The sequence below is a fragment of the Strix aluco genome, chromosome 12 (genome assembly GCF_031877795.1).
Source record: "Strix aluco isolate bStrAlu1 chromosome 12, bStrAlu1.hap1, whole genome shotgun sequence".
NCBI lineage: Eukaryota > Metazoa > Chordata > Aves > Strigiformes > Strigidae > Strix > Strix aluco.
The window spans coordinates 11732172-11749775 of NC_133942.1; the positions used below are offsets into that span (position 1 = coordinate 11732172).

The 17604-nt window shown below is 44.9% G+C and overlaps 1 protein-coding gene across 4 annotated transcripts in view; it reads left to right on the forward strand.

The window, feature by feature from the left end:
• Positions 1–1771: 1771 nt before the first annotated feature.
• The window catches only part of CTDSPL2 (CTD small phosphatase like 2), a 46443-nt gene continuing 30610 nt past the window's right edge, over positions 1772–17604 (forward strand). The window contains exon 1 of one of the 4 annotated variants that reach the window (XM_074837562.1): positions 1772–1792. The gene's annotated coding sequence lies outside the window, so the exon portion shown is untranslated. Of the gene's footprint in view, positions 1793–2658; positions 2879–3252; positions 3263–3604; positions 3656–17604 lie in introns of those variants that run through there. The other 3 variants (XM_074837565.1, XM_074837564.1, XM_074837561.1) reach the window with 3 other exon arrangements.

The window sequence follows — 17604 nt, forward strand, 5'->3', positions numbered from 1 at the left end:
AAATGAACATATAAACACAAAGCTAATGGATCAGCAAGACTTAGAGAAAAAAAGAGCAGAGAGGAAATCATAAAATATGAAGAATGGCCTTTCAAATGAGCACTCAGAGTATACCATTTCAAGAATGTGCAACGTTCTGGCAACTATACATTTTTCTCCTTCAGTTCCTCTGTAAAGTGAAGAAAACACACACCTAGAATATCTCAGTCTGCCAGTGCCTGAAATCCACTGTCAGGGGAAAAACCCGCTGCTGCCAACACACGAGCCTTTTCTTTGAGCCGAACACACATTCAAAGCCTCTAATGCTTCATGTGTACGCAGGCGGACGCCGCATTATTCAGCATTTTTACATTTTACACACGCAGAGCTAATGCTCTTTTCACAGTATACACTAGAACATGGGGAACAGGTTACAGCAGGTGGACCTTTGAACTTCTGCCTTCACAGCAACATCAATTAGCAACATGATTTTACATTTTCCCACCTGACGTGTGGCAAAGCTCACAATCCTGCTGGTCCAATAGCCTCTCCCTGACACGGCTCAGAACCAGGGAACGTGAGGAGAGCACAAGACCACTGGGAAAGATGTATTTTAATATTCTGTAGCGCAGAAAAGTACAGTTCTCATTCCCATAAAGATTAGGTTGAACCCTGAGACATATGCTTTAACCTCTCTTCTAAATGTTTTTTTGGCTTTCGTTATAAATGCACTCAGCTGTTCTGGTATTCACACAAATATCTGCTCACTTCGAATCCTGCTGAATGACTTCCTCTGGCAGCTAGTTTCATTCTAATTACATGGTTTGAAAAAGTATTTCCACCTACCATTTTTCAAAACTCCCACTTTCTAAGTATCAGCAAACGTCCTTTTGGGTTTGTACTATGAGACATCACAAAGTTATCTTGTCATACTAGTTCTTCTTAATGGACTGACAAACTTAATTAAGTTTTAACATGTCCAAGCTAACCTTTTTCACAGCTGATCATACAAAAAATATTCAAGTGCTATGGTTAATGAGCGTGTTTAGAAATACTCTAGTGCTCTAAAGGAATAAGGCTACCTGTTCTGAACGAGGACTATGCTGTTTCCACTGCCTTTTTACCACAGTTTCTTAAGAAAAGAGGTAATAAAAATCAGCTTTACAATGTCTTCTGCTAAAGAATATTACAGTCCTGTGATAGAATTCTAAAACAAATCCTGGCTTCACAGCAGCAGATGTGGTTCAGTTTAACAAGCCAATAAATATTTTAAGTGACTAGAGAGCTGGGACTCTTATAATATGATCCAGGTTTAAAAGCTAAGAAGGGAGTCAACAGGTACTAGAAAAAGAAAACGCACAATACCTGTGTGGGTTTCTGCCTACAGCTAAATTAGAGAATGCGGACACCAGCTACTTTTGCAAAAGCATTCCACTTTGAGCAATACCTTGAGAAGTTATCCTAATGCCGAAACATGTTAACCTGAGGACTGAAGGTTTCTGTTTAAAAAGCTCAGTAAATAAAAGTGATCGTCGATAGAAAAATTAGATATACAAGTTCAGTAGGATGCAAATTACAACTCTAACCTGGCTACATCCTCTTAGACTTTACTGCACGAGATGGTCAAGCTGCTTCATCAAATCAAATACTAAAGCACGCGGCATCCTCAACATTTCACACTGAAAGAGGCTGCCTAAAAAAAAAAAAAAAAAAGAGAGAAAGTGGAAATAAAACTTCACGCTAGCCTCCGCAGGCGTCTTAAAACTGCGACTCAGACCACAAAACCAGCACTGCCCGTGCTCTGGAGGGGAAGGTAAAGCGCCATAAGCCGAGCGTCCAAGGGCAGGGCAGGATCGGAACTGGCAGCCGCCTCCGAGCGGCCACTGACCGGCCGGGGGGAACGTGTCGAGGCTGCCAGAAGGGACGCGCGGCCCCCGGGGCAGGGGAGGGGGCGGCCGGAGCAGCCACCGGCCCGCGGCGGGGACGGGGGGCGGCCTCCCCCGGGCTCCCGGCCGCTTGTCTGGGCGCCGGCCGCCCGCCCCTCCGGCTGCAGCGGTGGCCGCGCCGCTTCCTCTCCGGGGAGCGCAGGAAAACGCTACTCCCGCCCGCAACCGCTTCGCCGCTCCGCCGGGAATCCCTCCCGCCCGGCCGCACCGCCGCCTCCTCCGGAGCAAGGAGGCCGGGGGAAGGAGAACCGAGCCGGCCCGGGCGCCCGCTCCCCCGGGAAGGGCCGCCGCGACCCGGCCTCAGGGCGGCCAACGGCGGGGACCCCCCTCAGCCCGCGGCGGCGCCCCGACCGCTCCCGCCTCACAGCGCCCCCCCGCCTTCGCTCGCGCGTTCCCCCCTTCCCCTCACAGCTCGCCCCTCACCTCACCTCAGGGCGCGGCGGGCCGGGCCCCGGCGCCCAGCGAGCGAGGCGGCCGTTGCCCCCTCAGCCTCCCGCCCCCCGGCGCCTTGAGGCGCAGCCTCCGCCCTTCAGCGGCGGCTCCCGGCCCGGGGAAGCGGCGGCCGGGCCCCTTCTCCCGCCGCGCCACGGCCCGTCGCTCTCCGCCCTCCCCGCCGGGCCGGGCCCGCCGCCTCGGGGCGCCGCTCCCCGCGCCAGGCCGCGGCTTCCCTCCTTCCCGGCCTGCCCCGGCGCCGCCGGCCCCAGGCCCCCCTCCCCCGGCCGGGCTGCGCCTGCGCGGCGGCCCCTCTCCCCATCCGGGTCCCTCCGTGCGGTGTAGCAGGTCGGTAGGCGGGAAATGGCGACTGGCTGCTGAGCGGCTGCGGAGCGCGGAGCCCCGGCGGCGGTGTAAACACAGCGGCGCCCGCCCGGCCCGGCTCGGCCCGGCGCGGCCCGGCCCGGCCGCCGGGGACCCGGACCCCGGGGGCCCGCCTCCCCGGCACCCCGCACCCGCAGGTAAGCGAGGCGGCGGCTGAGCCAGCGCGGGGTCCCAGCCCGGGATCAGGTGGGAAGGGAAGGGGTGGCCGCTCCGGAGTGACCGGCGGGAGCCTCCCCTCAGGGCCTGCCCCGCGGCGGGCCCCTGCGCCCCGCGTCCCCGCCCGCCCGCCGGGCTCCGCGCCCCGCTGCCTGTGGAGACACCCCGTCCCTCCCTCCTTCCCTCCCTCCCCGCTCACCTCCCCTGGCCGGCCGCGGAGGCCAGCCGAGCCCCGGCCGCGCCGGAGCGGGGGGGGTGCTCAGCCCTCCCGGGCCAGCCCCCGGAGGAGCGGTCGGCGCGGCTGTCACCCCCGCGCTGACCCCCTCCCCCCCCCCCGCGCCTGCCCCTCTAGGCCGAGGCCTGCGGTGAGTCTCCGCCGCCCGTCCCGCCCGTCCCGTTCCCCGGGCGGCGGGGGGGGGGGGGGGCTGCGCGGTGCGCCCCGGGGAGGAGGGCGAGGGGGGCGGCGGGGGCGCGTCCCGGGCCGGCGGAGGGGGCGTAGCTCCGCGGGCTGCATCCCAGCCCCGGCTACACACGGGCGGGCCATGCCCGGCGCTGGCTGCCGCGGGGCGCAGGTCGCGCCTGTTGCTGGCTGCTGCTGCCGTTGTTGTTGTTGTTGTCGTCGTCGACGGGGTGGCAGCGCTGGACGTGCCTGTCACCGGCTGCGGGAGGTGGGGGGACACGGCCGGGGGGCTGCCGCCGCGCTGCCTCCTCTTCGGGTGCCAGGCACCGGCGCGACGCCGCGGGGCTCCCGGGCGGAGGTAGGCTGGTGCGGAGGGTGGCAGCGCGGCTGGGCAGAGGGGAAAACACCAACTTTCTGCTGTCACTTGCGAGGGCAGGAGGGGCGGGGGCGGCCGTGAGGTACCGGCCAGGAGGGTGCAGGACCACCGCCATCTCAACCCGCTGCCGCCTTCCCCGTCAGTCCTGGGCACGCAGCGTAAGGTATTAGCATGTTGCATACCACATTGATTATCTGCTCGCTTCTGTGTTACTAAAGAGTACTGTACAAGCCTGTTACTCAATTTTATGGTACTTAGGAGCACATGAGAGGACAGGTCTTATTTGTGGCTGTTTTGGTGAGCTCTAGCCTAGATCCGCCCGGGATATTTCTTCCTCTGGGAGGATGATTATGGCACTTGTTGTGATCCCAAACCTATTGTTTCTGGTAGGGTTTTTTCATAGTCTTCCAGGTGCTTATGGTGCATTTTTAAAAGTAATTTTGAGACTGTAATTATTGGCTTTGTCTTTCTTGATAAGTTTCCCCTGTTACAATACAGTAGTCCGTGAAGAGGATCTCCAAGTATAACTATTACTCTGTTGCCTTGGGCAAATCACAACCTCTTTTGCCATTTCTCCATCAGTAAAACGGGGATAATAATACCTCGGAGAGTTGTTACAAGAAGTAGTTAATGTTTGTAGAGGGCTTAAAAGACCTAAGTGTTATTAATTAAGCCCCATGACACATTAAGGTAAGAGTTAGTGAACCAGGTTTACACATGGATGAACCGAGGCAGGAAGAGATTATGATTTAGCCAGAGTAACATACTGGATCTGTGACAATAGCAGAAAACAAGTTGTAACTACTTCACGCTGTAGGCACAAGCGAACAGTTCTATATAACAGATATGTTTCCAAGATTATTTGCCCATCCCTCACCCCCTCCTTCCAGTTTCAAGCTTTTCTACTTCAGAAGGTTTTGCCTCCTGTGTGACTTCCAGTTGACTGGATAGCTCCAAGGACACTTGTGGCTTGCCCACTTAAAAGTGTTTCAGCAGTTTTCATAACAAGATATATGTTCTAGGATGCAAGCCAAGTCCAGACTTAAATTCCATAAAACATTCTCCACTTTTCCCCTGAAAACATTATGTGGAACTTAGTTAAGACTTGATCCTGTTCCAGTCAGTGGAGTATGCACTGAAGCTGACATTCCTGTTTCATCTGAGAAAGTTCTTTCATTAAAGAAAAAATTCTCTTGTCAGTCTGTCCCAAAGATTTAATGGTACAGTTAGATCATTTTTCTAAAGATGTAAACATTCCACATATGCTGGAGCTGTACATGCATTTTCATAATTTAAAGGTAATTTTCCATCTTCAGACTTCCACCACAAGTGTTGATAACTTCCTTCCACTGGGTTGATTCCCCAGCACACTGACGTGACACTATTGCAGGCTGAATAGCATTAAGCAGTTAAAAAAAAAAAAAGTCTACTGAATTAAAAAGGAAACTTAGTCTTCATCTTACGAAGTTTTTCCATACTGTATTGCCTTTTATTTTCTTTGATCACTTGTAATGCTGCTGAGGTTGACACCAACAAAAATAGTGTTTGCAGAAGACACTAAGAATCACATTTTCTCTCTGACAGTTTTCTATGCAAATATTTCATTCCCGTGGAAGAAACCTTTTCATAGGTGTAAGTGGAGTAATAACTTGGAGTACTTGCACATTTTGGTAAGAACCAGTGCTGAAAGTCAGACTGAACTATTTTGGCAAGACCTTGGGAGAGAAGCTTGAGCAGGGGCTTGGACAAGATGACCTCCAGAGTTCCCTCCAACCTCGACCATTCTGTGAGTGTGTGAGAGCAGCATGTATTAAGTAGGACTGGAATTTGGCAGAAATTTGAAGTTAATGTGCATTTCTGGATGTATGTATACTTTGACAGAAAGAAGCTTGAGATTTCTTGCCCTTCTGAAGGAGTAACTGGAAGCTCCAGCACATCATCATGATCATTTCAAGATCACCACTGAAGTCAGTGTAATTGTAGAACTCTAAAATTGCCTTTTCCAGTTTACGGGTTTGCAGCTTCTCCCTGTTCAAACCCTGTACAAGTTCTTCCCTACCCACGTGTTTTCAGCCTGGTCTCCCTAGGGGAGCCAGTTCCTCCGTATCGTGGGTTTTGGACTTTGATAATGTCAGCACAGGACTATTAGGATTATCCCAGATGTAAAGGCTGTTGTCTGCCCCTCACACTCCCCCTGTGACTGCGTCCTTACTCCGTACTTTCTTAGGAGCATTCCTCTCAGACAAGTGCCTTTCTCATTCATTACTGTGAGCAGATCAGATATGATGGTTCTTACTCTTATTAGCCCAGAAAGTAGAGGACTAAGTCTGAATGAAATTCTTTCATTCGCTGGCAGCTTACATTACCACTAAAGTGTTGGCCCCAATCTCTTGTAAATTTTAAATGGAAGATTGTTTTTCATCTGTTGTGTATGAAAAGTTCATTTGATGTTTATACATCCTGGATAAGTCTTCAAAAACTGCAAATATGCACCATAAATGCATAGTTGACTAATCAAATTCATAATGGATTACAATTTTAGGGGCAGACTATTTAAATTGAATCATGCCGCTCTGATCCGGTAAGGGAACAGTAAGCTCTTTACAAGCTTGTTTAAAAAGAGTAGCTGTCTCGGGTGGGGATTTTGACAGCGTCAGGCCTTGCAGCGTACTTTAAACACAGGTTAATTTGCAGAAGTGGTGTTAGTTGCAGTGCAGTCTATCTCTTCTGATTGCTTGGAGGAGAAACTCACATGCACTGAGATGCTTGAAAGCCAGTGTAACATGTTGTTTACATGTTGAGTTGCCTAGATGGCCATTATTTAGTATTTTAGAAAAATAAATATTTTACATTCACAGGTGAAGACATTTTCAACAGCACTTGAAAAATTAAGTGTGAAATCATCCACATCTAAAGCAATCAGTTTCAGAGGTTGGATAGTAGCTTCCCAGTTGGCAGTCTTAACTTTTTCTAAATAGATTACTTCCCAATCAGATCAGTTTCAGTAATTACTTTGATTAAGGTCCTCTTAACTATGGAAAATGAGAAGTTCTTTCATCATACCTCGTGATCCAAGGAAAACACTTGTCAGGACAATCTAGTGTAAGAAAATAATGAGTTGAGTATCAGCCTGAAGTGTCTTTTCACCTTTGCCAGGATGTGCGATCTGACATACATCCCTTGTTGCCTCGGTTTCCCTCTCTGATGGGTCAGTATTTATGGGAACACCGAGATCTGTGGACAAGCCAAAGGGAAGGAAACATGCAGCCGCTGGTGGACAGGATTAACTCAGCAGCCGCATTGATCTCTGCTGTATTGTGACATAAAAAATACAGCTCCCCGTGGGGAAAGTTTTATGAGAGTCCAGCCCCATCAATCAGATTTCTATGCATCCAGCTAAAAATAACCCTAAAGCCAACATTTAGGAAGCCGCGTGTCTGTTGCATTAGATCTAATGAGGATCCTCTGTCCACTCCGTGGCGTGGAAGCCAGAGTCATGTATAAAAGAGATGATGGAAATTGAAGTTATCCCTAACAGTCCAAACTCCTGCCTGAATTCAGGATTTCTTTTTTTGGGTGAGGAATCTAGTTAGAAGGCATGAAACGCTTCTAGATTTAAATCCATAATATTTATTGTAGCAGTGCAGGTTTAAGTGTAACATTATAATGAAGATAAGTTTAACTGAAAGGAGCTGTTAACTCCCCAGCATCTGGAAAACAAGCTATGCATACTGAAAGCAGCACAATGCTGAAGAATATATCCTATTCATTGCCAATATACCAAGTGTAAGTGGGAGAAAATCTCTAAAACGTTTGGATTGGAATTTACCTATAAATAAATTATTTTATATATATAAACACACACAGTGGCAACACAGCAGGAGTGCCATTATCAGCAGAGCGAGGCTGGGAAGGTGATACTGTAGGGCATGTTAGCATCCTTGGAGCCTCGTATGAAAGAAAAGGAACCTGTCCTTATTTAGGCTATGTTTAGGAATAGCTAATTTAAGTTAATAAATTAACAGGAACTCAGATCAGATCAGAGCAGTTGTTCTAAGCCATTTAGCTTTAGCTGCACTGATTCAGTCTAAATCATAACTCAGTTTACTTTGGGCCATTCTAAAACATGATTGCTTTGGTTCACCCTATGTTTTAGAAGGTGCTAATTAGAGGAAGGTAGGTAATTCAATCTAAGGATTAGACTATACCACAAGGACTTTACTGGCACAGCAATCCCAGCCTAGTTAGCAGTAAAACCCCTACACAAAGGGGTTCCTCTGGCCAGCACAAGTTGCGTTTGCACTTACTAGGAGGCTTGTTACCCTGGCTGTATTTGACTAGGGAAAAACAGTATTTCCCCTTCCTTTCACATTTCCATCAGGTGGTATTGTACTGGTAAAGATTCTGGTTTAGACATAGTCTAACATAGTTTTCCTTGGTCTAGACAGGGCTTCAAGGATACTCACTATCTTTGGCTTAGTATGCAGGGGCTGAAGGTGCCAGAGCAAAGAGTCTAATACAGGTGTATTTATTTCTTACCCTCTGTGGTGGGATTTTGCATCATCTGTTGTAGTTTCCTCTAGGCTCGCTCTTCTGCGGTTTACATCTCATAGCTGGTGTTTTCAGAGTATTTGCTATTTCAGGAAGGGGTGGGCTGGCTTGAGTTAACAGCTTGGCTACAGTCTCCTTTGTCCTTGCTTCATTTTCCAGTAGCCTTTTCAGATGTGATAGCACTACCCAAGTTGCTTCTCTTTTCTCCCTTTCCCAGGAACTTCTCTCATTTTACTATCCTAGGGGAGCTCATTTAGGTGCAGCAGGCTTCCTTTTATATGAAATAATGCCTTTGGGCTGTCGTGTGATGCCTGGTCACCTGATTCAAATCCATCACCTGGGAGGGAGATAAATCCTAGAGGTGAGAGCTGAGCTCCTTTGCTTTTGAAAATGTGGCTGTGGCACACTGCTTGTACTGCAGTTGTGTGTCTGAGAAATGATGAGAAAGAATGGCTGTCAGAAGTTAAGAAATAAATAAAGAGGATAAGAGAAAGCTAGTTACTAGTAGTATAGGGGCAACTGTTAGATTGTTTCTGTGTTTGCTAAAGAAAAGCATAATATGAACTGAAGTTTTAAGGTTTGCTTTCAGAGGGGGGGAAGTGTAGAAGAAGTAAAGGAGGTAATTTATAAACAGCAGGAATATCTTCAAGAACATTAAAGGTATTTATGGGCTTTGTGTATACTAGATTTAAATATAGTATATTTGATTGAATTACCTAGCTCAATATATTTGATGCCTTAAACTCGTCAAGACCAAGCAGCTGGAATTAAATCGATTTAAATATGTTTGGAAAACCTTGTTTATGTTGCTTATCAAGACAGAACTGATGAGTATTAAAAAAGAAAACAAAGAAGTTAGTGGAATCTTGATACTTTTAACTTATGTTCTTAAAAATACAGATTTGGAAGAAACTTTTGAAGACTTGAATGTAGCTAAAATGATATTCTCAAACAGCTGTAATGACTGGATTTAGAGTTCCTTAGTTTTGTATTGCTTAGGGACTAGAAAGCTTACCAGCACTCTTAGGAGAAAGTCTTTGAGAGTTCACTTGGAAAAATGGGCTGTATAGATACGGTTTTAGGTGAAGAGGTGTCATGCTTAATTGTTATGCTTAATTACCCTGTCGGACTTATTTGAAGATAATTCTGGTTTGATAGGAGACTGGTTTATTATATACCTGCAAAATGTTTCATCATGTTCAATCTCAAAGATTAATAGTTAATATAAAAATGTCCTGAGTCAATTAACATAATAGGGTTCCAAACCATAAAGTAGTTTAAGATTAGGAAATAAACATTTGTCATCAGTGGTCCATGCTTTCAAAATTAAAAAGTTATTTCAAGAAGATTGCTCTTTGCTCTTTCTCCTCTTTATGCATTTTCTGTCCCCTTTCAGTTTAGGTGCTGTAAGGTTAGAGGAGTAGGTGTAGCTGTTAATGTGCCATTTACTTTGTTGCTGGGAATTTGAAAGGCTCTGTGCCTTTCTGTGCTAGAATTACTAGGGTAAAGGGCTTTTTTTTTTGGTTTGTCTGATGGTTTAATTTTATTTTTAAACTAAAGTAACTGTGCTGATAAACCCGCTGCTGTTATATCAGCTTACTCTCAGAGTGTTGTCAGTCTTCATCTCTGTTGCTGAATAGTGCGATGCGGTAGGAACAGACCTGTGGAATGTGTCTGTTGGTGTTGAGGACTTGATGTCCATGTTGTTTGCATTTCATTTTAACTCGGTCTGGTTCCATGTCCTTTAGTGGTTGAAGTGTATCTTCCAGTTTTATTTCAGAGGACTCCAGTTGGTGTGCTCTGAGATGGCTTTGTCACGTGAACCGAAGCACTGTGACTGGGACGATGAGGAGATCTGTTTTAAAAACTCACACTAGATCCAAACTAAGAAACTGGTGCAGAATTATGATAAACAACATCTTGCCTTATGAGAAGGCAGAAGATGCTGTGTCACTTGCAAAGTTTTTGTTTGCGAAAGGAGAAGCACAGACAAACTGAAGAAGGGACAAATGTGATGTGAAAAGGCTGTAAAAGAGGGTTTAAAGCCTTCAGTCAACCATCACAGGATAGAAGCAAATCATGTAAAATCTGTGCAGAGTTTTCTAAATGTCTGAACAGATGCTTTTTCACCTGTTACTTGAGTGCCATAGCTCAGCTCTGCTCTTTTCCCTCTGGCTAGATGGACACTCCTCATCTCCTGCACAGGGTCTGCCGCGTTAACTCGGTTTGTAGTAGATGGTTGTTTAAACTCATCTGGGCGGACTTTGTTTATCCTCTGTGTTCAAAGAGAGTTAAAAAAACCTAATTTCTGATTTATAACATACATAATAGTGAAAGGATGAGAGAATGATTCCCCCCCCCCCCCCAACACACACACACTTTAATGTGCAGGTTTTTAAATATTCCTCTGTAGGAGTTTTGATCCACTGTAGTGCTCAGGGACAAAAGTTGTTAACCATTTACCTGAATGGTGTGCTTAGCATTTTTCTTCAAACTCTATTTCAGTTATTGTCATATTGTGTCATAAATGAGGATTCTTCTTAACGAACCACGAGCACAAGCTAAAATGATCTGGTTAGTTATATGTTGTTTCTTGAGCAACAGAATTAATAAGGTCTGTTTTCCCCCAGACTCTTATTCCTTTGTGCCTTCCAGCCCTCTCGTCTCCTGTAATACCTCCAGACTCTCTATCCACAGTATTTCAGGCATCCCCACCTCCAGTCAGAGTACCTCCTGGTGTCCAAGGTGCCTCCACTGGGTTTGCTTGCTGGTTGAGCTGGAAGCAGGATGCGGGGCTGTTCAGTCAGTGCCCTGTCTGCTCAGGAGCTGACCTTACTTTCAGAGGGGGGCTGCGAAAGGAGACAAGGTGGAGTGTGTCTGTGTGTAGCCAGAGTGGATGTGGAGTAAGGACTGAGCTGTGGCCATTTGTCGGTTATTGGGGATGCTGAAAGGGTCTCTTACCTACATAGCTTTTGATTTTTCAGAAAACTTGTAGGAACTTGGTATGTTTGAAGTTTTTCTCCCTCTGTGAAATTGGTTTGAGGTTGGTCAGTGGGTTCTGCATTTGCCAGAGGAGGACTGACAGACACACAGACAGTTACGGACAGTGCATAAGCCTTATTTTCTCTAGAAACAAAGCTGTAAAAAAAAATCAACTGTAATAGAAAAAGCTTATCAATGCTAAAGAATACAGCCCATCGAGAGTACAATAAGCAAATGAAACCCATGACATAAAATACTGTTGCTTTAAAAATTTGTGACCGGATGGTCTTTGTTAAAATAATGTGCCAGAAAATAAAAGGAAAAAGTAAAACCTGAATAGTTTCAGTGATCACATCGACACAAAGCCCCAGCCTCATGGCTGATACTGGAGCAGCTGCGGCTGTGGTTCCACAGCAACTTAGAACAGTCTCCTGGCTGCTGCAGTCCCACGGACCAGCCAGTGACGTGGGCCAGGACCCATCCCTCGGCCTTGAGAGCAAGCGGCGTGACACAGGTTGCATCCTCCCTGCTAAGCGCCCTTCCTCCAGCGCAGGGTGACCTCCTCTGCCCTGCCTGTGGGGAACGGCCCTCTCCTGTGGAGTGCTTTGAGCCCTTCCTGAGCACCGTCCGGGAGCGCGCTGATGCCTCAACGGTTGTGTTACGTTACATGGTTGTGCGTGGCTGGTCATGGATTGGTGCTGTAACCCTGTGGCCTGGGCTTGCTGGTTCACTACTACAGCTGTGCTTTCCCCTGCCAGGAGTTGTATGTTTTTATTCCACCCCTTGCTCCTATGATTCTGTGTCGAAACATTTCAGTTTACTAAGCTGGCCTAAAAATATGGCTAAGTGGAGGGTTAGCTAAGTGCCAAAGCTGCCTCGGGGAGGGTGCAGGAGGATGACGGCACTGAGATTGGCTCGGGCTGCCATGGAGCCACAGCCTGTCAGAGCAGCAAACTCTGTCATGCGGGTGGGAGTGAGCTGTGCCGGAGAAGGGGAGGCTGGAACTCCCTGTGCCAGCTGCTCGGCAAAAACCAGCGTCTTGCAACTACACGCTGAAAGGCAGCAAAGTCAAAGCTCCTTAAACTGACTTTGCTGTCAGAGAAAACATCACTGAACTGTAGGCTGCCTTTTCTTGCCCTCTCCCCCTACCTGCTCCCCCTTGGTCATGATACGCAATAAGGGATGTAGAGGAAGGAGGTATGGAAATCAGAAAGCATTCCTTCTATTTTTATTAAAACATTTATAAATATCAAGAATACTCTTCCATGATTTTGCTGAATTGTTTCTTCAGCACTTCTGGTGACAAGTATTGTGTACTCTGTCGGATTTACTATATGGCACAAAGGTGACAACTGACTTTCTTCCACATATTTGTTTGGTATTTAAGTTAACTTGCATTAAGTTTGGTATTTAAGTTCCATGAGGTCTCCTCAGTATCTGGAAAATTCTTCCAAATTATAATGTAACTGCTTTGTAATGTAACAAATTAACCACTGTCAAGAAGACTTGCATTGCTCTGGAACGTGGCACGGCCCTTTCTTACCCTTGGGATTCCTGTTGGGGAGGCCAGTTTTGCTCCCAACGCTGGGGAATGACTGGAAAAAATCCAACAACCGTGTAAGCTCATAGGTGGTAGCAGCACTTTTTGTTCTTGCAGGTTTCTCTGTTTTAAAATATACAGCTATAGATCTATGGGACGAGCGTGGAGATGAGTGGACTTGGGCCGCTTCAGTTCCATTCAGATTTACTAGCGTAGCATATGAATCCGTGCCCCGGGACACAGATGTGCAACCTCCTTTTTCTCTGACTCGCAAAGTCTCTCTGGGCGTACTAAAATGCTAGCTGGTTTTGCATGGTTTTTCTTAAGAATGTAAACCTGCACCATACAGCATCAGTAACAGCAGTATTAGTAGTTCTATAGCTCTTTCCTTTTTCTCAGACATAAACTTTCCAAAGTAAGACAAGACACCAGTAAGACTTTCCACTAGACAAACAGCATCTTCTCACTCAACAGAGCATTTCCCTGTTTGTTTACAGAGCCATATCTGCTACTTTACAGCCATAAAGTTATTATTTCATTACATAAAGTAGCAGAGATATGTTCACCAAACTGGAGGCAAATAGCTTGTGAAATAAATAAGTGAAATTCAGGGTAGAACCAAAGAAGAAAGGAAACATTATAGTGTGTATGCAGATCAGTTTTGGCTTACAAAACTTTTGTTGCTGTTGATAACTTGTGCTTATTGTACTTTATATTACTGGAATATTGACCAGAAACTTCCTGTAACTTTCTACTGCCAACGAGGTTTGTTTTTTCTTATGGATTTTTCACCCAAAATAGGGGGGAAAAAAATAATGAAAGAAATTAAAATGTGTAAAATAGCCTCGTTGTGATGGGATCAGACAGGTCCCTGAAACTCGTTTCAGTTAAGTTTTTGAAACTGAATGAGATTCAAGTTCATAACATCTCAATAATATGTTTTTAAGGTTGTATGTCAAAACATAATTTCACTCACAAATTAGTAAAGCTGTTAAAACTTTAGCACTTATTTTCATATCAGTCTTAACTTAGGTACATGCATGAATTAGCAAATTAATCTCAGAGACTGAAATTTATAAGAATGAAGTTTTCCATGCAAGAAATAGGCCAGAATGGGCTATGAAAAATTCAGGTTTAAATCAGCATGTAAGTGTAATGGAAAATGTTCAGTTTAAAATTTGTATGGACAGTGACTGATAAAAGTCTTGACTGTGATGGCATTTTCCCCATTTTTAATAACAGAGTTGGTTGATTTTTTTATTTTTAAATCAGGAAAGCCAGGTGTGAGAAGAGCATAATAGCAGCCCCTTACAAGGTAGAGAGCACAGTTTAAACTATTTTTAAAGGTTTTGAAGCTATACAGTGTGCCAAGGAAAAATGTTTTCCAGGGCAATAAGAATCATATTATCATTTAAAGAGTTTTTATCCTACAATAAAAATAGTCTGCTATTTTTAAGGCCAAAGGAGCAGCCAAAAACCTTATCTAGCCTTTTAAAAGATAGCAACCTGACAAAGGCCTGTGGAATATGTGATTGTGGTTCTGATCCCACAGGAAGATTAAGGTGAAGTTGAGCAAGGTTAGGTTTTCTGGAGCAAAATGCAACTCTCTTGTTTGTGTAGACCTTGCAAAAAATTACTAGCTTCTTGTAACAAACACAGGAGTTACTCCATGGCTTCCATAGTCCAACACAGACTTACTTGGGCTTATTAATACTCTTGATTTTTTTTTTTTGCCTTTTTTTTTTAATTAAGAAGATAACTAGTATGGATGAGATGAACAATTAAAAAAAGTAACTAATTAGGATTTTTTTTGTGGTCAGGCAACATCCTGGAAGGTCTGTTCAGGAAGTGTTTAGCAACTTGTCTATACCACGGGTTGTAACAAGAGGGAGATGACTTCCAAAAATAGGCTCCCTGTGTGCCTAGCAGCATGGATTAAATGTCCAGAGAGCCTAATATGTCTAAAGACAGCTGGTCTGTTCCAGAATCTCAACAGGAACAGTGCTGGTTCTAGTGGAATTTGTTATCAGCTCGTCTGAACTCAAGCACTGCAAACTTTTTTCAAAACATCTCAGCTATTGGTGAGCTTCACAGTATCTGAATATGACTGATGTAAAATTCTTGTCTTGGCAACATCAGAGATTGTAAATAGTATCTTTCTTCGGCAGCAGATTTTGGGGTTCTGTTCTGAGATTAACTCTTGTATGATTAACCCAGCTCTCCATTTTTCTCTGTTGGTTAGTAGTCTGACCCAAACCGAAAAGACTGAATTATTTCCAAGAGTGTACCCTCAGTCGCAAAGAGAAAAATATCTTGGCCAGGAGGGAATAAACTTTCAGTTCCAAATGCATATAGTATAATCAAAACAAAGCCTCACTAGCAAAGCAGTGGCAAAACAATGGTGCCTAGAAATATGATTGCTGGAGCAGAAAAAGTAACAGAAAATCTATATTTTTTGTTAAGGCCAGTTATAAAAAGCCGCCTTCATTCTTTGGCAAAATCTTTCTAAGAAAATGTTTCTTTAGGGGAGATGCTTAAGCTTTGGGAGCATAGAACTATGTATGTGAGCCCATGGCAGAGGCATTGAGGAATCGTGGTTAAAATGAGGGACTGAAGCCCAGGGGTTTCAAGAGTGATTTTATTTCAGATTGAAATGCCTTAGTAACCTGAAAGATGCCAAAGAGAAGAAAAAGTGCTTTCAGTGAAACAAGGAAAATTTAGAGGTGCCATTTGCATTGTGTCTTTGATAGTTACAATTGCTAGCTATTGTTTTGATGGAACTTTTGGTTTCTTTATACATTTATCCAGATTTCATAACCAAGCACCAACATTTGAATAGTACATGCTGTGTGTTTTGCTAGAATCAGTGTCGTCTTATTTTGCTTTTACCTACACTATACGAGCACTACTTCCAGACTTCTTTGGATCATGGTTTCCTAGTTAATAGTTGTCTTTCTAGGAGTCAGTTGCAGAAGAACACACTTGAAGATTTGAGGAGAGTGACGAGTAATACAGTATGTTGCAAAATATGAAATACATCAGCTGGAATAACATGAAATTGCTGTGATTTTCTAGGGAAGGAGAATAAGTTGGTTAAAGAAAGGCCAAGAGTCTTTGAGGGGGGAAAAGTCTCAACATCTTTGAACTAACAAAAGCATTTTCTTGAAGTTTGTAAAGTGCTTTGGGGCCTGTCTGGATGAAAGACTTTATCTCCAAGTCATTCTCCTTGGCTTTGTGGTGAGTCCAGACAGGTATATCGTTACACCTGGGTTATCGTTTGTCCCAGATTTCTCTCTCCCCACCAGCCATAGACTTACCAGCTTCCTGTCCATTTCCCAGTGACTTGGGCTTCTCGTACACCAGCACAGGATCTTACGTTTCTTGAAAGCATCACTAGCACCGTGTGAATGCATGTGAGCCAGCTCAGTGAACGCATCTTCTTGTTGGGATGTTTCTTCATACTTGAAAACTGGTTCGCGTCGCAGTGATGAAACGTGCTGGCAAACTATGATTGGTATTACTTGTTTAAAAGGAAATTGAAGAAAATATTTGTTCTTGGTTCCCCTTTCTGTGGATCTGCCCACTGTGATCCAGCTTGTATGTCCAGAAATATTGGAAAGGAATGAACACATTTTCTCAGCAGTGAGATCTGCATTATCTGAACTGGTTGATAGTGGGACACTGAACCTGCCACTGGGAGCTCACAAATTCAAACCCAGGCATCAGTTGTCACAGCTGTTAAATTTGGTGACAGTTCACAGCTCTGTGTGTGTTGGTCACGTATCCATCTGTATCTACAACGTAAACAGCATGCATTGACACTCTTGCTCAAAATCTAAAAAAAAAAAAAAAAAGTAAAAAAAATTTTACTGCCTTCTTGGCTTTGTGTAAAAGTGTTCCAAGAAATGCTGTGGAAGTAATGTGGGAAGAATATTGTGGTTGTTAAAATCTGATGTATTCCACAACATTTTTCAGTATGCTCTGTTTTGCAGTGTGAATTTTTCATACTCACTGGTCACCAGCTCCGTGATGGTAAAAACTAATGTATGGGCACAGTTACTCTGAGAGAAGGGAGCGTTTGTTGGCTTATTTCTGTCATTTGGAAGGGAGGTGTACTGTGGCAGCAGAAAAAAAAATACTGTTAACGTAGGCTGTGTGCACAATAGGAGGTTAATACAGTCTACAGAAGCAGAAGCTCTGTTGTGTAAAAAATGTTGAGGATCCCAACAAAGCTGACACAGGTTTCATCCTTTCCTCTTCTCTTACTACCTCACCTCTGAGGAGGAGCTCAGTCTCCCTCCTGCAAGCTCTCTTGCTCTGTACATCCCCTTTGGGGGTGCTGGGGAGCGCACGATACTCTCCAAGACCCAGTCAGGATTTGTAGCATCGCTCTGATCTGCCTGGGAAAGACCTGGGCATTACATTTGAATGCGAGAGAAACTGATGAGGTAGAAGAACAAATAAATAAACAAAAAAATTTCACCTGATGTGTTCCTGTCGCTCACCAAGCTACACTCCTGAAGTGCGTTCGGTTGCCTTACTCCTCTAGAGCTCTTCTGGTGTTCAGGCTTGGAATATCTAGTTTTCAGTGGTGGCAGCTCAGTGTTATTACTGAGTGCCGAACTGAATGTAGAAATCGTTCAACACTGTAATTTTAAATTTTCTTGTCAGTTATCTCTCCCTATTGTTCATCACTATTGTTCTTTTACCATCTTAAACTTTTTCCTGTATCAGAAAGCCTCAAACCCTGTAATTAGATGTGCCTTGCCTAATTTTTCTTTTAATAGTTTTGGGAAAAATAGATAAAACAGTAATACCATATGTGGTGGGAAAATAAATCATCCCTAACTGAAAATTT